Here is a 25,089-nt window from a genome sequence, read left to right as displayed (position 1 = left end):
TAGGAGACAATGGGCGCATTCATCAGGTGTCAGGAGGACGAGAGTTCTACAAAACTTGGCAAAAGTTCTCCGAAATCGACCAAATGAAAGTTACATGTCGACGTCCTGTAAAGCGTGATCATTATTTCTCTGGGTCCTCAATGCCAACACGTTTGTGTTCCCCCCTCGTAGTAAAGCCTTCACCTACCTCTTGAGTCCCAATATTGGCGCCTCTGTTTCCTGATATCCTCTGTGCTGCGGGGCTTTATGTATCCCAGGGAAGCAGCGGGACAAGGCATCCGCCTTAATGTTTTTGCTCCCCAGACTAAAAGTAACAAAAAAGTTAAACCTGGTAAAAAATGATGCCCATCTTGCCTGTCGTCATGTAAGATGTTTCGCCAATTCCAAGTATACCAGATTTTTATGATCTGTGATAAACATCACTGAGTGAACTGCACCTTCAAAGAAATGACCCAACTCCTCAAATGCCCATCTGATAGCTAAGAGTTCCCTAAGAGCGACCGTTTCTTGGAAAAAATAAGCACACGGTCGCCATTTACCAGGAGACGCACCTTGCGATAGTAAAGCCGCCACTCCCACCTCAGACTCATCGACCTCCACAATGAAAAGCTGAGACGTCAGGCTGGACAAGAATCGGCGCAGAAGCAAAGCACCTTTTCAATATGTCAAACGCCTCCCTGGCAGGACTGGACCACTTGGAGAAGGCCATCCCCTTCTTGGTCATATCTGTAAGAGGTTTGGTTACTACCGAAAAGTTCTATATGAATTTGCAGTAGTAGTTGGCAAAACCCAAAAATCTTTGCAACGCCTTCACATCCTCTGGACGATCCCAATCCAATACCGCCCAGACTTTAGCTGGATCCACGCGAAAACTGGTGGCAGACAATACATATCCTAGGAAAGGGATCTCGTCAACCTAGAACATGCACTTCTCATGTTTGACATTCAATTTATTGTCTCAGAGTATCTGTAAGACCTGCCTGACATGTACCTGGTGAGACTCAAGGTCAGGTGAATAAATAAGAATATCGTCCAGATAGTAAACAACGAACCTGCCTACCAGGTGACTAAAGATGTCATTTATAAAGTGCTGAAAGATGGCGGGCGCATTCGTCAACCCAAAAGGCATCACCAGATTCTCATAGTGTTCCTCAGGCGTATTGAATGCAGTAATGCGTGACATAGAGCTCCTGCACAATGGCCCTGGAGCTTTACATTTAGCTGGTGATAGTGGAAGAGAAATGCCCACCTGCTGATGTCATTACATGATGATGTCATCATTCGTGGACACTGGTTATGTAATCATGCGATGATGTCATCACTCGTGGACACTGGTTATAATGGCTATATAATCACTTGATGATGTCATCACTTGTGGACACTGGTTATAATGGTTATATAATCACGTGATGATGTCAGCACTCATGGACACTGGTTACAATGGTTATATCATCACGTGATTATGTCATCACTCCTGGACACTGGTTATATAATCACGTGATGATGTCATCACTCCTGGACACTGGTTATAATTAGTGATGAACGAATGTACTCGTTACTCGAGATTTCTCGAGCATGCTCGGGGGTCCTCCGAGTATTTTTTAGTGCCCGAAGATTTAGTTTTTCTTGCCGCAGCTGAATGATTTACATCTGTCCGCCAGCATAAGTACATGTGGGGGTTGTCTGGTTGCTAGGGAATCCCCACATGTACTTATGCTGGCTAACAGATGTAAATCATTCAGCTGCGGCGCTAAAAACTAAATCTCCGAGCACTAAAAAATACTTGGAGGACCCCGAGCATGCTCGAGAAATCTCGAGTAATGAGTATATTCGATCATCACTAGTTATAATGGTTATATCATCACGTGATGATGTCATCACTCCTGGACACTGGTTATAATGGTTATATAATCACGTGATGATGTCATCACTCAAGGACACTTTTCTACTGATGCTGGATGGTTTAGCGCCACGTTCTTTTATGACAGGTGAAAATGTCATCAGTCATAATTATTGGTTACAATGATGCAATAATTCTACTCTTGATGGTTGATTGTTGGGATTTGCAAAGCAATAATGGCTTCCGCCACGGTTTACAGTTCGATCACATCTGCGTATAAAAATCCCTCCGATGTTCATCCCGAAAAATGGGAAAAGAGGGGAATCCTTATGGTTTATGGTTATCATGTGAGTGTGTGACTATTTTCTCAGCTCACATCCGTATGACATCCGTATTCAATGGGTTTTTAATCCTCTGTTAGATACTGTAATTCTCTATGTAAATGAAATCCAGTCATCATAAATAATAAAGCAATCTGATATAAACGTATAGGAGATAGAAAGATATTAGATATATAATAGATACTAGTTGGCCCGTGCAAAACATTCGCACATTGGTTGTCGGGGGCGCAGACAATGTCAGGAAAATCAAGCTGGTCAAATGTTAATGTGTTTAGTGAGATGATGAACATAGAGAGGTATTTATATATGTAGATTGGTAATAAAATAAATTGTTTTGATAAGTAGAGAGTAAAAAAAAGTCTTGAGGTTGTGGTGCCACCTGCAGGTTATTGTTTTTTTTTGCAGGTTTCTGAAAATGAATGTTTAAACTGTATTTATTGAACAAATCTTGAATGTGGCTTGTTTGTGTCTTTTCTTGCTGAAGGGGGCAAGTTTACCTTTCAAATGGTGTATTACTTGTGTGTGTGGGGCGAAGTAATCACCGAAAAAGCAGTGCATGTTTACAAATGTGTTTGCATATGTGACTCACCATTTGTGTGTGTGGGGCGAAGTAATCACTGAAAAAGCAGTGCATGTTTACAAATGTTTGCATATGTGACTCACCTGCAGTGAAGTGTGCAGTCATCGAATTTGCCTGAAATAGGCTGAGCAAGCACTTCGGCAAGCTGGAAAGCCCCCAAGGCAAATGCCACCTGCAGGTAATTTGACCTTTGAAATGGTGGATCATTTGTGTGTGTCGGTGGAGTATAAACGGAGCAAGTGTGCAATTGAATAGGCAGTGCATGTTTACAAATGTGTTTGCATATGTAACTCCCCTTCAGTGAAGTGTGCAATCCTCCAATGTGCCTGAAATCGTCTGGGCAAGGAGTTCGGCAAGCTGGAAAGCCCCCAAGGCAAATGTTAGCATTTGTTTGTGATGTCTGCAAGCATCTTTGTGGTAGTGTTCTTTGGGGTAGTGTGGTGACACCTGCAGGTAATTTTTCCTTACTGCAGGTTTATGAAAATTAATGTTTAAACTGTATTTTGTGAGCACATCGTGGATGTGTGGCTTGTTTGGCTATTTTCTTGCTGAAGGGGGCAAGTTTACCTTTCAAATGGTGTATCATTTGTGTGTGTGGGTGCAGAATGAACGGAGATACAAAGTAATCACCGAAAAAGAGTGTTTTGAAATAATATAGAAGGATTATATAGATACAGTCATGGGCGAAAGTGTTGGCACCCTTGAAATTGTTCCAGAAAATGGAAGAATTTTTCCCAGAACATTATTGCAATTACACGTTTTGTTATACACATGTGTATTTCCTTTGTGTATATTGAAGCAAAGCAAAAAAGGTGAGAAAAAAGGCAAATTGGACATAATTTCACACAAAACCCCCCAAAAAGGGCCTGACAAAATTGTTGGCACCCTCAACCTAATATTTGGTTGCACCCCCTTTGCAGTTATTTATTCCAATCAATCAGTTCCTATAACCATCAACAAGCTTTTTATACCACTCAACTGGGATTTTGGACGACTCTTCTTTTGCAAACTTCTCCAGTCCTCAGACAGTGCTCTTCTCCTCTTTCTGTTCTCCATGCTGAGCGTGGCACACACAGACACACAATGCAAAGATTGAGGCAACCTCTCCCTTTTTATCAGGTTTCAGGCGTGATTTTCATATTGCCCATACCTGTTACTTGCCACAGGTCAGTGTGAACGAGCGCCACATGCTGAAAACAAAGTTGTTACCCACAATTTTAGAAAGTCGACAATAATTTTGTCCAGGTCATTTTTAGGGTTTTGTATGAAATTATGTCCAACTTGCCTTTTTTTATGATTTTTTTTTTGTGTTGTTCCAATAAATGCAAAGGAAATAAACCTGTGTATAACAAAGCAGGGGGGAACTACAATAATTTTCTGGGAGAAATAGTTCATTTTCTGGAACAATTTCAAGAGTGACAACACTTTGGGCCATGACTGTATATAGATAGACCGATATTACCCTACATATTATAAACTTGCACCCTTTTAGTGCCTTTCATGTGCAGTTTATTCTACAGTTTTTTAGGCTTGTTTAACCTAATAAATAACATGGGGCACCCCCAACCTATTTTATGAAACCAGCAAAGGTAAAGCAGACAGCTGGGGGCTTATATTATCAGGCTGGGAAGATCCCTGGTTATTGGGCCCTTCACATTCAAAAAAAAAATACCGGGCCCGCAGCCGCCCCAGAAGTGGCACATCACATGAGATTCTCCAGGTCTGGCTCTACGCCTTCACTCTTCCCACTTGCCCTGGTGAGGTGGCAATCGGGGTAATGGTAGTTGGGGTTGATGTCAACTGTGACTCATCCAAGAATCCAGCTGGCATCAAGCCCTGGTGTTAGTAATGTAGAGGGGTCTGTCAGACACCCCCATTACTAACTCAGTAAGTAAAAAGGAAACCTGCATCTATTCTATCTTTTATATATCTATCTATTATCTATCTATCTATTTTATATCCAATATATTTCTGTTACCTATTTATTATATATCTATTATCTCTCTCTATTATCTATTTATCTATTATCTCTATTATCTATCTATTATATATTTATTATCTATCTATTCTATCTTTTATATATCTAATATCTATTATCTGTCTATCTATTTTATATCCAATATATTTCTGTTACCTATTTATCTATTATATATCTATTATCTATCATCTAGATCATCTATCTATTATCTATCATCTATCTATCTATCTATCTATCTATCTATCTATCTATCTATCTATCTATCTATCTATCATCTTTATATAAGATTTTTTTGTTTTTTTCTTGGTTGCCAGTAGGTTTCTGTGAATTTACTGCACTTTGCTGATACAATTTCCCCATACATGTTGTCCGTGTGCCATCCGTTCTTTTCTCGCACCCATAGACTTGCATTGGGGAATCTGCGGCCACTCGCGGCGTGCTGCGTACAGGTACAGTCTGCACCGCCTCACTGAATAACATTGGTGATTTGTTATCACATTGCCCTCTGCGTATTTATACACGGATATGAGTGAACCCAAATAGTTAACATCGCCCGTTCAGAGGGAACCGTCGGCCGCGCAGTTTGTCATTTACCAACTTTCCTCCAGATCCCTGAATCAGCGACAAACAGGACACAAACCAAGCGGAACGGTTTAGCTCCTCGGTAGTCGCAGTGTGACGGGCATGTGCTGGCCCTCTCCGTTGGTTGTAGCTTTGGGGTCCACCAGGGGCCTGATGCATAGAGCAAATACAGATTTTGCTGCTGCCGCCTCCATATGCTGCGGGGTCTCGGGGGGGCTTCACTTCCATCCAGGGTCCTGGGGGCCGCGCGCTCTGCAGTCATCTGTCACAGGTATGCCGTACAAGTAAGTTTGGGGTCCGCTCTCTGCCGCAGGATGATCCGGCCAATCTGCCTCCAGCACAAATTGCACAAATTTCGTGGCTCAACCCAGAAGAAAAAAAAAACCTGAAACGTCTGCAGAAGCAAAATCACGGCCCCCTAATCTTCAGAGAGGAGCGAGGGAGGAGGGAGCGCGGTAATGGATAGAGGCATGATGAAAGGATAAAGAAGAGAGACAAGGAGATGAGAATGCAATACAGGACGGAGAAGAAAAGGCCGGTGCTGGAGCCGCGGTAGCAGCCGGGCGTCTTGGCGCAGCCTCCGAGCGCCGCTGTCCAGGTGGAAGGATCTTAATAGGATAATGTGGGATTTGTGCAGCTTCCCTGGGATGAGGCGACCATGATGTTCTCCAGATGTTCCGCCGGTAATCATCTCTCGTGGAGAGACTATGGGGCCGGTGAGATGATGGTGCAGCGCGATGGGCCGGCCATTGTGATCATGAAGACGTGCTGAGATCAAACGCTTGCAATGATTTTGCAATCATGCTCCTGTGTGCGCTGCGCTGCCGTGCAGACGTCTTCCCGGGCTCAGCTTTCCTATATATCGGGATTTGTAAGGAAATTAAAGGGGAGTTACAGCGGCCCCTGGACTGTGCCTGCGGTGCAGCTTCACTAAAGGGCTGAGCTGCAGTACCACACACAACCAGGAGTGGAGCCGTGGTGCAAGTAAGCAGCAGAGGTTAATTGCTCCTGGACCGCCCCTTAAAGGAAAACTCCGACTCCTAAATAGTTACTCATTCTGTTTCAGCAACAACTCTCAACATGCTGTGGCTGTCAGGAAATGCTGGGAGTTGTAGTTTTCACAGAATGTTGCTTGCACCACCCTGTAGAAGGCCTGTCCGGATCATGCGGATTTGTAGATTTATTAACTATGTTTGGAGTGAGTTGATACATTGTTTCCACCTGCAATGGGTGGAGCATAGTTGTCACATGACTGCCGGTTTTCCTGAGAATTTTTTCTCAGAGCGGCAAAATATGTTGGGATGTGATAGAGACGATGACCACCAACCTGGAGAGCAGAGCGCCGGTGTGACGGGACAGGGCAGTGTGACGGGACAGGGCAGTGTGACGGGACAGGGCAGTGTGACGGGACAAGGCCGAGCGCCAGTGTGACGGGACAGGCCAGTGTGACGGGACAGGGCAGAGCGCCAGTGTGACGGGACAAGGCAGTGTGACGGGACAGGGCCGAGCGCCAGTGTGACGGGACAGGGCAGAGCGCCAGTGTGACGGGACAGGGCAGTGTGACGGGACAGGGCCGAGCGCCAGTGTGACGGGACAGGGCCGAGCGCCAGTGTGACGGGACAGGGCCGAGTGCCAGTGTTACTGGACAGGGCCGAGCGCCAGTGTGACGGTGCAGGGATCAGTGTAATCAGTAGAACGGTGCCGACCTAACACTGTGTGTAGTGACAGTGCACAATCCAGACGGAGATTTTCTTCCATGATCTAGAAATCCATAAATTTCTCTCCATCATGCTATGTGCTGAAGGGGTTAACCAGCCATGATAAGGGACTGTTTTTTTTTTTTTGTGTGAGTAGGTCAAAGATGGGCAGGACCCCTACTCGCCATATCTCCACCTCAAGGCAGTGGTTGGGATGTTAAATGCTCAGTCACTGTTTTTATTCTCTGTTGTGTGTTTGGAGAGGAGAGACTCCAGACGTGACTCCAGGAGGAGCTGAGGACTTTGGGTGTTACCTGCGGCTGAATCCTGCAGGAACACAGGAACTTTATCTTTGTTTTGCCTTTAGGCCAGAAAGGCCACGTTTACTTTTTTCGACCCTGCTATGGTTTATGCTGTTCCATAATGAACCAGCAGATGATTTACCACAAGAGGCGATCCTGAGGTTACCTCTGCAAGCAGCTGAGTGAGAACAAGCCCTCACAAAGGCTACAGTTACATTTCTGCCAGCTGTTACTGGGAATAGTCAGCAAGTATGAGGACAGGATCCATAAGCTGCAAAGATGAGCAGCTAAGTGGCCAAATGTAGAAATAATATCTAAACTGCAAATAATAACGCACACTTTGTGCAGACACTAAGCAATCAAGGAATGCTAAAGCCGAGCGCAGCTCTGGATTATAATGCAGGGAGTAACTGTCACCCTGTGATGGTGGTGTTAGGTAAGGAAGGAGGATCAAACTGTCCCTGGCATTGGGACCCTAAAGGTACCTTCACACGAAGCGACGCTGCAGCGATAGCGACAACGATGCCGATCGCTGCAGCGTCGCTGTTTGATCGCTGGGGAGCTGTCACACAGACCGCTCTCCAGCGACCAACGATGCCGAGGTCCCCAGGTAACCAGGGTAAACATCGGGTTGCTAAGCGCAGGGCCGCGCTTAGTAACCCGATGTTTACCCTGGTTACCAGCGTAAAAGTAAAAAAAAAAAACATTACATGCTCACCTGCGCGTCCCCCAGCCTCTGCTTCCTGACACTGACTGAGCTCCGGCCCTAACAGCAGAGCGGTGACGTCACCGCTGTGCTTTCACTTTCACTTTAGGGCCGGCGCTCAGTCAGTGTCAGGAAGTAGAGGCTGGGGGACGCGCAGGTGAGTATGTACTGTTTGTTTTTTTTACTTTTACGCTGGTAACCAGGGTAAACATCGGGTTACTAAGCGCGGCCCTGCGCTTAGCAACCCGATGTTTACCCTGGTTACCAGTGTAAAATATCGCTGGTATCGTTGCGTTTGCTTTCAAACACAACGATACACGGCGATCGGACGACCAAATAAAGTTCTGGACTTTATTCAGCGACCAGCGACATCACAGCAGGATCCTGATCGCTGCTGCGTGTCAAACGAAACGATATCGCTAGCGAGGACGCTGCAACGTCACGGATCATTAGCGATATCGTTTCGTGTGAAGGTACCTTAACTATCCCTGTCCTGGGGGTACTCTTAAAGGTAGAGAGGCCTGAGTCTCCGACCTTACTATGCTCCTGTTAAGCCCTGATCTGTCCCCTCCCCCACCCCATGAGGCAAAGGACAGAAATATAACGATAACAGGGATAAACAAAAACAACAAACATGCAAAAGCACTAATCAACAAAAAGGAGGATAGGGACTGTGAGGAATAAATTAAATAGGAACAGGGAGCAGGAGATAGACACACACGTACTACAGCAAACCACAGAACACTACAACTCTACTCCAACCACTAAGCTTTAGCACACAGCGCAGGAAGACAAATCTTTCATTGGCAGGAACAAGAAGGTCTGACCAATTTTTCTAGGAATAAATAATGAACAGATCAGAAGCAGCTGAAATGGAGCTGCATGATTCTGACCAGCATTGAAAATGGTCGTTAATGTATTCAGCACCAGAGGAAACTAAATCCATTTACTATGGGACACAAATCACACCAGCTCTAAAGAAGACCAGACCTGCGATTCATTACCCAAGTGACCTTCTAACTCCAGGTCTTCCGGGGGGACGTGACACCCGTGTGACAGTAACTCAGGATCACTAATGTAATGTATGTATGTACACAGTGATTGCACCAGCAGAATAGTGAGTGCAGCTCTGAGGTATAATACAGGATGTAACTCAGGATCAGTAATGTAATGTATGTACACAGTGACTGCACCAGCAGAATAGTGAGTGCAGCTCTGGAGTATAATACAGGATGTAACTCAGGATCAGTAATGTAATGTATGTACAAATTGACTGCACCAGCAGAATAGTGAGTGCAGCTCTGGAGTATAATACAGGATGTAACTCAGGATCAGTAATGTAATGTATGTACACAGTGACTGCACCAGCAGAATAGTGAGTGCAGCTCTGGGGTATAATACTGGATGTAACTCAGAATATAATTGTAGGATTCTGTATGTAATCTGGTCAATACTTTCCAGTGCTTTTCTATCATCTTGCTATGATGTAATGTTTGCTGCTGTCTCTGTGTTCTCTGCACTCGGTGATGTAACCTCTTCACCGTCTTACTGATCGTCCACATGAATAAGTGGAATTCTGGAGATTTTACAGTAAGGGGAGTAAGAGATTGTGATGTAACATATATGTAGATCCATGTGCCTTTTACATCCAGTGTCCAGATCCTATATACAAGTATTAAAATGCCTTGCAAAAGTATTCAGCCCCCTCGAACATTTCAACCTTTTCCCACATATCCTGCTTAAAACATAAAGATACCAAATGTAAATTTTTGGAAAAGAATCAACAAGTGGAACACAATTGTGAAGTTGAACGAAATTTATTGGTTATTTTACATTTTTGTGGAAATTCAAAAACTGAAAAGTGGGGCGTGCAATATTATTCGGCCCCTGTAACTTAATACTTTGTTGCGCCACCTTTTGCTGCGATTACAAGTCTCTTGGGGTTTGTCTCTATCAGTTTTGTACATGGAGAGACTGAAATTCTCGCCCATTCTTCCTTGGCAAACAGCTCGAGCTCAGTGAGGTTTGATGGAGATCGTTTGTGAACAGCAGTTTTCATCTCTTTCCACAGATTCTCGATTGGATTGAGGTCTGGACTTTGACTTGGCCATTCTAACACCTGGATACGTTAATTTGTGAACCATTCCATTATAGATTTTGCTTTATGTTTGGGATCATTGTCTTGTTGGAAGACAAATCTCCGTCCCAGTCTCAGGTCTTTTGCAGACTCCAACAGGTTTTCTTCAAGAATGGTCCTGTATTTGGCTCCATCCATCTTCCCATCAATTGTAACCATCTTCCCTGTCCCTGCTGAAGAAAAGCAGGCCCAAACCATGATGCTGCCACCACCATGTTTGACAGTGGGGATGGTGTGTTCAGGGTGATGAGGTGTGTTGCCTTTACGCCAAACATCGTATGGCATTGTTGCCAAAAAGTTTGATTTTGATTTCATCTGACCAGAGCACCTTCTTCCACATGTTTGGTGTCTCCCAGGTGGCTTGTTGCAAACTTTAAACAACACTTTTTATGGATATCTTTGAGAAATGGCTTTCTTCTTGCCACTCTTCCATAAAGGCCAGATTTGTGCAGTGTAGGACTGATTGTTGTCCTATGGACGGACTGTCCCACCTCAGCTGTAGATCTCTGCAGTTCATCCAGAGTGATCATGGGCCTCTTGGCTGCATCTCTGATCAGTCTTCTCCTTGTTTGAGATGAAAGTTTAGAGGGACGGCCGGGTCTTGGTAGATTTGCAGTGGTATGATACTCCTTCCATTTCAATATGATCGCTTGCACAGTGCTCCTTGGGATGTTTAAAGTTTTGGAAATCATTTTGTATCCAAATCCGGCTTTAAACTTCTCCACAACAGTATCACGGACCTGCCTGTTGTGTTCCTTGGTCTTCATGATGCTCTCTGTGCTTCACACAGAACCCTGAGACTATCACAGAGTAGGTGCATTTATACGGAGACTTGATTACACACAGGTGGATTATATTTATCATCATTAGGCATTTAGGACAACATTGGATCATTCAGAGATCCACAATGAACTTCTGCACTGAAAGTAAAGGGGCCGAATAATATTGCACGCCCCACTTTTCAGTTTTTGAGTTTCCACAAAAATTTAAAATAACCAATACATTTCATTCAACTTCACAATTGTGTTCCACTTGTTGATTCTTCATCAAAAATTTACATTTGGTATCTTTATGTTTGAAGCCTGATATGTGGGAAAAGGTTGAAAAGTTCCAATAGGCCGAATACTTTTGCAAGGCATTGTACATGCAGACACTTTTTTTAAGTCCAGATTCCTTATTTGTAAACTTCTTGAAGTCAGTTTTCTTTTGTGGCTTGTTGTTTTCGTTCCTGGGTTTTTTTTTTGCAACAAATCCTTTAAAATGATTTTTGTGTTTTCAAAAATTTTGCAAAAAATGAAAACTGAATTTTTTTGGTTTTGACCCATTTTTCTATTGTGCACAAACTTAACTTGCAATCATAAATTCACTCCAGGGGGAACTGAAGAACATTTGCACAAAATGTTAAGACTTTTTATGCTAAAAAACTTGCATTTGGCAAATCAGCTGAAAACAGTTGGAGAAGCCACAATGATGTGAAAATCAGAAGCGCAAATCAAAAAGTTATTAATTGAAGGGTTTTCACACAAAAAAACTGATGAAAATGGAATAATGAACTGGGCAGCCGGGCCCAATATACTGGTGCTGGAGGCTGCTCCCCCGTCAGAATGGACAGAATTTGGAGCTTGTCACTAGATGAACTGTTGTGGTTTTTTCATGGCTGTATGATGGAAGCATCACGAAGGCATAGTCTGCCGGGCTGCACCCTCCATAGAAATAAATCCATAGAAATAAATGGAAGCTGCATTGCTCCCTGGGGGCATGTGGGCTGTTATGTGGACGCTCCTCCGCCAGCAGCTGAGTGCTTTACCCTGTAGGGGCGGACATGGTGGCAGCCGTATAATGTACATATTTACACATCAGAAGTCATGTCATAAATATAGAACAGTAATGTAACCAGAACTACAGGACAGAGCAAGAAAAGCGGCGGGAAAATGCATTTCCTCCATCAAACGTAAAAGGTTTCAGAAAATCTGACATTTTAAGCTTCAAGAGTAAAAGTTTAATACTGTAAACTGAATAGAAATAAATTACAAATCCGGGACAACGATGGAGGGAAAAAGTGAGATTTATACTGGAAATGAGAAAGGGGGTTTATAGATCAGATCTAATAGATAATAGTGATATGGTAAATCCTCTGCTGTATGTCTATCCACTAATACCAGACTTATACTGGAGCGCAGCTCTGGGGTATAATACAAGAGGTAACTCAGGATCAGTAATGTAATGTATGTACACAGTGACTGCACCAGCAGAATAGTGAGTGCAGCTCTGGGGTATAATACAGGATGTAACTCAGGATCAGTAATGTAATGTATGTACACAGTGACTGCACCAGCAGAATAGTGAGTGCAGCTCTGGGGTATAATACAAGAGGTAACTCAGGATCAGTAATGTAATGTATGTACACAGTGACTGCACCAGCAGAATAGTGAGTGCAGCTCTGGGGTATAATACAGGATGTAACTCAGGATCAGTAATGTAATGTATGTGCACAGTGACTGCACCAGCAGAATAGTGAGTGCAGCTCTGCGGTATAATACAGGAGGTAACTCAGGATCAGTAATGTAATGTATGTACACAGTGACTGCACCAGCAGAATAGTGAGTGCAGCTCTGGGGTATAATGTAGGATGTAACTCCGGATCAGTAATGTAATGTATGTACACAGTGACTGCACCAGCAGAATAGTGAGTGCAGCTCTGGAGTATAACACAGGATGTAACTCAGGATCAGTAATGTAATGTATGTACACAGTGACTGCACCAGCAGACTAGTGAGTGCAGCTCTGCGGTATAATACAGGAGGTAACTCAGGATCACTAATGTAATGTATGTATGTACACAGTGATTGCACCAGCAGAATAGTGAGTGCAGCTCTGGACTATAATACAGGATGTAACTCAGGATCAGTAATGTAATGTATGTACACAGTGACTGCACCAGCAGAACAGTGAGTGCAGCTCTGGAGTATAATACAGGATGTAACTCAGGATCAGTAATGTAATGTATGTACACAGTGACTGCACCAGCAGAATAGTGAGTGCAGCTCTGGAGTATAATACAGGATGTAACTCAGGATCAGTAATGTAATGTATGTACACAGTGACTGCACCAGCAGAATAGTGAGTGCAGCTCTGGAGTATAACACAGGATGTAACTCAGGATCAGTAATGTAATGTATGTACACAGTGACTGCACCAGCAGACTAGTGAGTGCAGCTCTGCGGTATAATACAGGAGGTAACTCAGGATCAGTAATGTAATGTATGTACACAGTGACTGCACCAGCAGACTAGTGAGTGCAGCTCTGCGGTATAATACAGGAGGTAACTCAGGATCAGTAATGTAATGTATGTACACAGTGACTGCACCAGCAGAACAGTGAGTGCAGCTCTGGAGTATAATACAGGATGTAACTCAGGATCAGTAATGTAATGTATGTACACAGTGACTGCACCAGCAGAATAGTGAGTGCAGCTCTGGAGTATAATACAGGATGTAACTCAGGATCAGTAATGTAATGTATGTACACAGTGACTGCACCAGCAGAATAGTGAGTGCAGCTCTGGAGTATAACACAGGAGGTAACTCAGGATCAGTAATGTAATGTATGTGCACAGTAACTGCACCAGCAGAATAGTGAGTGCAGCTCCGGAGTATAACACAGGAGGTAACTCAGGATCAGTAATGTAATGTATGTGCACAGTGACTGCACCAGCAGAATAGTGAGTGCAGCTCTGGAGTATAATACAGGAGGTAACTCAGGACCAGTAATGTAATGTATGTACACAGTGACTGCACCAGCAGAATAGTGAGCGCAGCTCTGGGGTATAATACAGGAGGTAACTCAGGATCAGTAATGTAATGTATGTGCACAGTGACTGCACCAGCAGAATAGTGAGCGCAGCTCTGGGGTATAATACAGGATGTAACACAGGATCAGTAATGTAATGTATGTACACAGTGACTGCACCAGCAGAATAGTGAGTGCAGCTCTGGGGTATAATACAGGATGTAACTCAGGATCAGTAATGTATGTACACAGTGACTGCACCAGCAGAATAGTGAGTGCAGCTCTGGGGTATAATACAGGAGGTAACTCAGGATCAGTAATGTATGTACACAGTGACTGCACCAGCAGAATAGTGAGTGCAGCTCTGGGGTATAATACAGGATGTAACTCAGGATCAGTAATGTAATGTATGTACACAGTGACTGCACCAGCAGAATAGTGAGTGCAGCTCTGGAGTATAATACAGGATGTAACTCAGGATCAGTAATGTAATGTATGTACACAGTGACTGCACCAGCAGAATAGTGAGTGCAGCTCTGGAGTATAATACAGGATGTAACTCAGGATCAGTAATGTAATGTATGTACACAGTGACTGCACCAGCAGAATAGTGAGTGCAGCTCTGGAGGTTACATTTGTACATTGTGATGTAGTGTTTAGAGGTGGATTTGCGCTTCATAGACTTGTGCAGTTTGTCGGTCTCGTCTGTGGTTTTCTTTCCTCCATGCTGTGAGGGCAGCGATCCTCTCGGCTCTTCTTAGGCTCGCCTCGTCTCTCGTCTCAGGACAGAGCATCTGCCTTGTTCAATTCTGATTCCTTACATTGAGGTAAATGTCATATATTATGGATCAAGAAACAGAAAATGAATGTAATTGCCACAAATGGTTGTTCTGGGCGCAAAGCGGAGATGTTAAGTGTATGAAGGCCGAGTGCGCGACGCCGCTCCGGCGAGGATTGTGCAATCTGCAGTGGATGTCTAAGGTCTTGGGATTATTAAGTGCGGAGTTTGGGAGAAGAATGATCCTTAATGCGCAGATGATTCCCGAGACTTTAACCCTTTGTAGGTGGATGGTTCTCCTATTGTGTGCTGATATAACGCTAGGGGAAAAGTGGAACATACAGGACGGCAAAGGGCAGATGGTATATAATACTACACGGTGCAACAATCCTGGGAAAAAATTATCAACTGTCCACTGTATAATACACCCCCCGCCGTCCATTATATAATACACCCCCCCCCCGCCATCCATTATATAATACACCCCCCGCCGTCCATTATATAATACACCCCCCGCCATCCACTATAGAATACACCCCACCGCCATCCATTATATAATACACCCCTGCCATCCACTATATAATACACCCCCACCATCCACTATATAATACACCCCCCACCATCTATTATATAATACACCCCCCGCCATCCATTATATAATACATCCCCCACCATCTATTATATAATACACCCCCCGCCATCTATTATATAATACACCCCCCACCATCTATTATATAATACACCCCCACCATCCATCATATAATACACCCCCCGCCATCCATTATATAATACATCCCCCACCATCCATTATATAATACATCCCCGGCCATCCATCATATAATACACCCCCCGCCATCCATTATATAATACACCCCCCGCCATCCACTATATAATACATCCCCGGCCATCCATTATATAATACACCCCCCGCCATCCATTATATAATACACCCCCACCATCCACTATATAATACACCCCCACCATCCACTATATAATACATCCCCCGCCATCTATTATATAATACACCCCCACCATCTATTATATAATACACCCCCACCATCCATCATATAATACACCCCCCCGCCATCCATTATATAATACACCCCCCGCCATCCATTATATAATACACCCCCCGCCATCCATTATATAATACACCCCCCGCCATCCATTATATAACACACACACACCCGCCGTCTATTTGAGACGTCTGTGAACTCAATTTTCACATATTCTCTGGGATTTGGGTCTGGACGGTGACTGCGCCGTTCACACACAGAATATGCTCTGATCTACACCCCCCCCATTATTGCTCTGGCAGGATGTTGTGGGTCCTTGTCCTGCAGGAAGGTGAACCTACGCCTCACTCTAATGTCTGTCTGCAGCCTCTAACAGGTTTTCCTGCAGGATTGTCCTGTATTTAGCTCCATCCATCTCATCACCTCTGACCTGCTTCCCTGCCCCTGCTGAAGAAAAGCTTCCCCACAGCAGGATGCTGCCACCACCATGTGTGACTGTGGGATGGTGTTTTCAGGGTGATGTGCAATGTTAGTTTTCTGCAACACTGCATTTAGCCCCCAAAATTCTGCTTTTGGCCTGATCTGAGCAGAGCCCCTTCTTCCACATGCTCACCGTTTTCCTTACAGGGCTTTTTGCAAACTGCAAACGGGGCTCCTTATTATTTGCTTTAAAAATGTTTTTCTTCTTGCTGCTGTTCCATAAAGATCATATTGGAGTATATGACTAATAGTTTTCCTGTGGACAAGTTCTACCACCTGAGCTGTGGATCCTCGTCAGCTCCTCAGTGACTGTGGGCCTCTTGGCTGCTTTTCTGATTAGTGCTCTCCTTGCTTGGGAGGTCAGGATAGATGGACGGCCATGTCTTGGTATGTTTGCAGTTGTGCCATACACCTCTGCGATACGCACAATATAGACACACCGCTCTGCTACACACATAGTATATACACACAGCTCTGTTATACACACACAGTATATTCACACAGCTCTGCTACATGTACAGTATATTCACACAGCTCTGCTACACACAGTATATGCACACAGCTCTGCTACACACAGTACAATCACACAGCTCTGCTACACACACAGTATATATACACACAGCTCTGCTACATGTACAGTATATTCACACAGCTCTGCTACACACAGTACATACACACAGCTCTGCTACACACAGTATATACACAGCTCTGTTATACACACACAGTATATTCACACAGCTCTGCTACATGTACAGTATATTCACACAGCTCTGCTACACACAGTACATGCACACAGCTCTGCTACACACAGTACATGCACACAGCTCTGCTACATGTACAGTATATTCACACAGCTCTGCTACATGTACAGTATATTCACACAGCTCTGCTACATGTACAGTATATTCACACAGCTCTGCTACACACAGTACATACACACAGCTCTGCTACACACAGTATATACACACAGCTCTGTTATACACAGTACATGCACACAGCTCTGCTACACACACAGTATATATACACACAGCTCTGCTACATGTACAGTATATTCACACAGCTCTGCTATACACAGTATATATACACACAGCTCTGCTACATGTACAGTATATTCACACAGCTCTGCTACATGTACATTATATACATACACAGCTCTGCTACACACACAGTATAGACATATACAGCTCTGCTACACACACAGTATATATATATATATATATATATATATATATATATATATATATATATATATATATACACACAGCTCTGCTACAGTGTATTCACACAACTCTACTACACACACAGTATATTCACACAGCTCTGCTACATGTACATTATATACATACACAGCTCTACTACACACAGTATATTCACACAGCTCTGCTACATGTACATTATATACATACACAGCTCTGCTACACACACAGTATAGACATATACAGTTCTGCTACACACACAGTATATATACACAGCTCTGCTACACACACAGTATAGACATATACAGCTCTGCTACACACACAGTATATATACACAGCTCTGCTACACACACAGTATATATATATATATATATATATATATATATACACACAGCTCTGCTACAGTGTATTCACACAACTCTACTACACACACAGTATATTCACACAGCTCTGCTACATGTACATTATATACATACACAGCTCTACTACACACAGTATATTCACACAGCTCTGCTACATGTACATTATATACATACACAGCTCTGCTACACACACAGTATAGACATATACAGTTCTGCTACACACACAGTATATATACACAGCTCTGCTACACACACAGTATAGACATATACAGCTCTGCTACACACACAGTATATATACACAGCTCTGCTACACACACAGTATACAGTGGGGCAAAAAAGTATTTAGTCAGTCAGCAATAGTGCAAGTTCCACCACTTAAAAAGATGAGAGGCGTCTGTAATTTACATCATAGGTAGACCTCAACTATGGGAGACAAACTGAGAAAAAAAAATCTAGAAAATCACATTGTCTGTTTTTTTATCATTTTATTTGCATATTATTGTGGAAAATAAGAATTTGGTCAGAAACAAAATTTCATCTCAATACTTTGTAATATATCCTTTGTTGGCAATGAGAGAGGTCAAACGTTTTCTGTAAGTCTTCACAAGGTTGCCACACACTGTTGTTGGTATGTTGGCCCATTCCTCCATGCAGATCTCCTCTAGAGCAGTGATGTTTTTGGCTTTTCGCTTGGCAACACGGACTTTCAACTCCCTCCAAAGGTTTTCTATAGGGTTGAGATCTGGAGACTGGCTAGGCCACTCCAGGACCTTGAAATGCTTCTTACGAAGCCACTCCTTCGTTGCCCTGGCGGTGTGCTTTGGATCATTGTCATGTTGAAAGACCCAGCCACGTTTCATCTTCAATGCCCTTGCTGATGGAAGGAGGTTTGCACTCAAAATCTCACGATACATGGCCCCATTCATTCTTTCATGTACCCGGATCAGTCGTCCTGGCCCCTTTGCAGAGAAACAGCCCCAAAGCATGATGTTTCCACCACCATGCTTTACAGTAGGTATGGTGTTTGATGGATGCAACTCAGTATTCTTTTTCCTCCAAACACGACAAGTTGTGTTTCTACCAAACAGTTCCAGTTTGGTTTCATCAGACCATAGGACATTCTCCCAAAACTCCTCTGGATCATCCAAATGCTCTCTAGCAAACTTCAGATGGACCCGGACATGTACTGGCTTAAGCAGTGGGACACGTCTGGCACTGCAGGATCTGAGTCCATGGTGGCGTAGTGTGTTACTTATGGTAGGCCTTGTTACATTGGTCCCAGCTCTCTGCAGTTCATTCACTAGGTCCCCCCGCGTGGTTCTAGGATTTTTGCTCACCGTTCTTGTGATCATTCTGACCCCACGGGGTGGGATTTTGCGTGGAGCCCCAGATCGAGGGAGATTATCAGTGGTCTTGAATGTCTTCCATTTTCTAATTATTGCTCCCACTGTTGATTTCTTCACTCCAAGCTGGTTGGCTATTGCAGATTCTGTCTTCCCAGCCTGGTGCAGGGCTACAATTTTGTTTCTGGTGTCCTTTGACAGCTCTTTGGTCTTCACCATAGTGGAGTTTGGAGTCAGACTGTTTGAGGGTGTGCACAGGTGTCTTTTTATACTGATAACAAGTTTAAACAGGTGCCATTACTACAGGTAATGAGGGGAGGAAAGAGGAGACTCTGAAAGAAGAAGTTACAGGTCTGTGAGAGCCAGAAATCTGGATTGTTTGTTTCTGACCAAATACTTATTTTCCACCATAAAATGCAAATAAAATGATAAAAAAACAGACAATGTGATTTTCTGGATTTTTTTTTCTCAGTTTGTCTCCCATAGTTGAGGTCTACCTATGATGTAAATTACAGACGCCTCTCATCTTTTTAAGTGGTGGAACTTGCACTATTGCTGACTGACTAAATACTTTTTTGCCCCACTGTATATACACAGCTCTGCTACACACACAGTATATATATATATATATATATATATATATATATATATATATATATATATATATATATATACACACACCGCTCTGCTACAGTGTATTCACACAACTCTACTACACACACAGTATATTCACACAGCCCTGCTACATGTACATTATATACATACACAGCTCTGCTACACACACAGTATATATACACAGCTTTGCTACACACACAGTATATATTAATCCCATGATCCGAAAAGGAGGGGTTTAGAATAGGCAGCGCTTTAGCACTTCAATTATTACTGCTGACAAAAATTACCTAACAAGGTATGAAGTGACACATTAGTGAATAAAAGTAAAAATATCTTTATTGACATATTATTTTAAAAATTACAAATCTTTAAAAGACAGGATGATGGAAGAAATTGGACCTCCAAGACAGAAACAGGGGGTGACCCACAAACCCAGATGGCAATATGTTTTTTATATATAAATATACATGTATCTAATGTTGCTGAACTTAAGTTAGTATCCCTATAGGAAGCAGGAAAGAAAGGACTAACAATGTGGATGGACGGCAAACGTCTCTTTAGAAGAACCGCATGACAGTCTTATATCTGATAGAAGGGTATAACTAAAGATAAGCAATCAAAGGTATAAATATATACATATATGCATGGCAATGCCCTCACATCAAATATATATATATATATATATATATATATATATATATATATATATATATATATATATATATATATATATATATACATACACAACTCTGCTACACACAGTGTGTGTGTATATATGTGTATATATATATATATATATATATATATATATATATATATATATATACTGTATTTTCTGGCGTATAAGACTGCTTTTTAACCCCTGAAAATCTTAAAAGTCGGGGGTCGTCTTATACGCCGGGTGCAGACACCAATGTGTATATGGTGGGTGGGGGGGGAGTGGTCCCGATGACGAAGAGGGGGCGTCTCACAGGAAAGTGTGAGTGGAGTATCCCCCATTACCTCATTGTAGCTGCAGCATGGGGTCTCTGTGCTGGGGAGAGGCGGCAGCTGCTGCTCCTCTTTGTGCCGCATGGGTGCTGTGCTGTTGGGCGGTGGCCGCCGCCGCTCCCCAGCACCCCACACTGCAGCTACAATGAGGTAATGGGGGATACTCCACTCACACTTTCCTGTGAGACGCCCCCTCTTCGTCATCAGGACCACTCCCCCCCCCAAAAGGCACATTAGTCACCGGCCCTATAAGACGACATACGGCGTATAAGAAGACCCCCGACTTTTAAGAAGATTTTATATTTTAACTGGAAAAGTTGGGGGGTCGTCTTATATGCCCAGTCGTCTTATATGCCGGAAAATACGGTATATATATATATATATATATATATATATATATACAGCTCTGCTACGCACACAGTGTATGTGTATATATATATATATATATATATATATATATATATATATATATACACACACACAGCTCTCCTACAGTGTATTCACACATCTCTACTACACACACAGTATATTCACACAGCTCTGCTACATGTACATTGTATACATACACAGCTCTGCTACATGCACAATATATACATACACAGCTCTGCTACATGCACAATATATACATACACAGCTCTGCTACATGCACAATATATACATACACAGCTCTGCTACATGCACAATATATACATACACAGCTCTGCTACATGCACAATATATACATACACAGCTCTGCTACATGCACAATATATACATACACAGCTCTGCTACATGCACAATATATACATACACAGCTCTGCTACATGCACAATATATACATACACAGCTCTGCTACATGCACAATATATACATACACAGCTCTGCTACATGCACAATATATACATACACAGCTCTGCTACATGCACAATATATACATACACAGCTCTGCTACATGCACAATATATACATACACAGCTCTGCTACATGCACAATATATACATACACAGCTCTGCTACATGCACAATATATACATACACAGCTCTGCTACATGCACAATATATACATGCACAGCTCTGCTACATGCACAATATATACATACACAGCTCTGCTGCACGCCTAGTATGTAGACACATATGTATCTATATAGAGAGTAATAGAATTGGTCCTGGCCGTCTGCCGGGTGATGTTGGGGGTTGTAGTCTTTTGATGTGAACCATGATGGTGTTTCTTTCCTTTCATTCCACTTATTGTTTTTCTTCTTCATGAATCTGAGCTCAGATTTTGGAGACTTCCCTCCCCTCCCCCCTGTGTCGCTGCCGTTTGCCCCTTCTCGGGCTGATTGACATTCTCAGCTCGGTTGCAGTTAGTGATTAATCAATCGGCGCTGCCAATCACTGCCCTGACACCACGGGTGCGGAGCGGCGGCGCTCAGGCTGCCAGACAGCGGCTGTGGTTTTTCCTGGCAACCATCGACAACATGGGAACAAGAGGAAAGCGTTAGAGGACGTGTAAATAACGGCAGATACATCGGGTGATGAGCGGCTGAGGTCACAGGCTGCGCCGCTTCTTACGTTCCTCCCATTGGGGGGCTGCACAGGATGGACTCGCCCTCCCCGGGGTCACCAATCACCTCCTAATGTTTGGGCTCTCGAAGTGTCATGATTGGCCGCGATGTACAATGAAAAGTTCTGCAACTGTGATTTATTCTTCATATTAAAGGGGAGCAAGAAACTGCTTAGAATGCGGCTACCACAGCAGGGGCCATGTTAGTGGATGGCAAAATGGGATCATGTGCCCAGACCCTCAGCTGCTTAGAAGTGTGCTGGTGTCAGGCAGCTGCTGTAAGGGGCAGCATTTTTATCTTTGCTCCTTGTCCTCCATACGTGTGACTCCCTGCAGCCCAGCAGTTCCTGAAATACTGCAGTTTATCATTGTCACCATTTCCCGTCCTGCGTGGAGTCCCTGTCCCTATAAAGGGAATATATCATGAAATGACCTATTATGTAATCAGGCGTTTGAGGTATATATATATATATATATATATATATATATATATATATATATATATATATATATATATAATTTATTTTTATTTATTTTTTTTACAAATTTGGAAAATGTATTTATTTTTTCTTACCACAATGTGCAATAAAAATGAGAAACCTTGCGATTCTCACGGCAGCCACTAGGGATTTTAGACTCCAACTTCCTGTGCATTCAGGAAATGCACATGTACATTAGCTGCAATGAACAGAGCCTGCCCCTATCTATTGTGCTGAAGCATCTAATGAGCGTGTGCTAAGTTCATGGTACAGGAGGGGGAGGAGGTGAGCTGTGAAATCACCTACTATGGACTGTTCCAATATTTATGGACACAACTGTTTATCACTCACATAATGGTAGTTCTGCTTCTCGTCACCTGTCTTATCTATGACATTATTTCTGGGCTGTGTTGTGCATAAATATGTGATTCTTCAGATGTTGTATTAGTCTGTGCCTGATGAAGAGACCGGAGTAGTCTGGAAAGCTGCAATTTGTCACCATCTTTTCAGTTAGCCATTAAAAGGTATCAACCACTGAGGACTCTCAATTCTAAATATTTTTCTATCTACTGGTTAACACGGTACAAAGATATAGAGCTTTCCTGTATCATAAATAATTGATAACTCAAATGTTGTGGACTAAAGTTAAGCCTTCATCCGTTCTATTTAATTTGGTCTTATTGATGATCTGTGATAGGGAGACCCCTGTATAGAGATACTGACCATCCCATGCTCTACTGACCATGCATGATATACCATGGGTTGTGTCCCCCCCCCGGCGCACACAGCGGCTGCTGCACCCGCTCACACTGGCATGTTCGGAGGTGATGATCAGTTTCCCTCTAATTTCTGTGTTCTGCTCTATGCTGCTTTCAGATAGACGCTGAAATTCACAGACCAGTCATGTTCACATGTTGGGGTGGGTCCATGTGCATCTACGCATGCCTGTCCTCATGGCCGACTGGTGGAAGAACTGCCTGCTATAGAAACACGGTCTTGTCAAACATGAGACCCGCGCTCGCTCCAGAGGACGGCTCTCGCACACGCGCTCGCTCTAGAGGACGGCTCTCGCGCACGCGCTCGCTCCAGAGGACGGCTCTCGCACACGCGCTCGCTCTAGAGGACGGCTCTCGCACACGCGCTCGCTCTAGAGGACGGCTCTCGCACACGCGCTCGCTCTAGAGGACGGCTCTCGCACACGCGCTCGCTCTAGAGGACGGCTCTCGCACACGCGCTCGCTCTAGAGGACGGCTCTCGCACACGCGCTCGCTCTAGAGGACGGCTCTCGCACACGCGCTCGCTCTAGAGGACGGCTCTCGCACACGCGCTCGCTCTAGAGGACGGCTCTCGCACACGCGCTCGCTCTAGAGGACGGCTCTCGCACACGCGCTCGCTCTAGAGGACGGCTCTCGCACACGCGCTCGCTCTAGAGGACGGCTCTCGCACACGCGCTCGCTCTAGAGGACGGCTCTCGCACACGCGCTCGCTCTAGAGGACGGCTCTCGCACACGCGCTCGCTCTAGAGGACGGCTCTCGCACACGCGCTCGCTCTAGAGGACGGCTCTCGCACACGCGCTCGCTCTAGAGGACGGCTCTCGCACACGCGCTCGCTCTAGAGGACGGCTCTCGCACACGCGCTCGCTCTAGAGGACGGCTCTCGCACACGCGCTCGCTCTAGAGGACGGCTCTCGCATACATGCACAGTGACTAACATTGGTCAGTGTTCACAAAGGTCAAAAATGTGTCCAACTGAACGCAGCCTTCCTATCAGAACGGCAGGTGAATGTTACTGTGCTGGATCTTGCTAGAAATTTGCAATTAATCTGCATGTGCTACATCCGGATGTGCTGCGGATTGTGCTGCGGATTCACTGCTCTCGGGGTACGTCCACATTCCTGTAGATTTCAGCTACAGATTTAAGGTGGAAAAATCCACAGTGGATTACAATACCGGAGAAGAGTCCAAGATTTTACAAATCACGTTCGCTCTCTGCAGACATATTTGAACGGATAGTGACTTGTGCGGATTAATGCAGCCGGAGCGAATCAGGGTCACGATCCACAGATTTATTGTCAGATTTGCAGCAGGTCCGTGGTGATGGCTCTTGTCGGACTCTCCCCATGCCGCTGCCTCCTGTTTGCATGTGTCTTGGTGTCGCCAGTCCTCCCTGTGATCTCTGCCAGCACTGTGGGTACTGGATATCCTCCTCCTGACGGCCGGTGCTTGCTGCGATCCTTGTCAGGCCGGTGTGTCGTGTATAGATACAGATCGCGCCGCGTGTTCCAAGCAGAGATCTCTACAGATGATGCAGTGTTACATTTCCATTGATCTGAGG

General features: G+C 44.0%; 1 protein-coding gene across 9 annotated transcripts in view; it reads left to right on the top strand.

The window, feature by feature from the left end:
* Positions 1-25,089, top strand: part of LOC143787808 (contactin-4-like) — a 179,832-nt gene that overhangs the window by 91,953 nt on the left and 62,790 nt on the right. Inside the window, exon 1 of one of the 9 annotated variants that reach the window (XM_077276883.1) lies at positions 5,769-5,919. The exons of 7 other annotated variants lie outside the window; for them this stretch is intronic. The gene's annotated coding sequence lies outside the window, so the exon portion shown is untranslated. Of the gene's footprint in view, positions 1-5,768; positions 6,005-25,089 lie in introns of those variants that run through there. One more of the 9 variants, XM_077276879.1, reaches the window with a different exon arrangement.

The sequence above is a fragment of the Ranitomeya variabilis genome, chromosome 8 (assembly GCF_051348905.1).
Source record: "Ranitomeya variabilis isolate aRanVar5 chromosome 8, aRanVar5.hap1, whole genome shotgun sequence".
NCBI classification, from domain to species: Eukaryota; Metazoa; Chordata; class Amphibia; order Anura; family Dendrobatidae; genus Ranitomeya; species Ranitomeya variabilis.
Note: the sequence above shows the minus strand (reverse complement) of the source record. Positions and strands in the feature narration are given on the sequence as shown.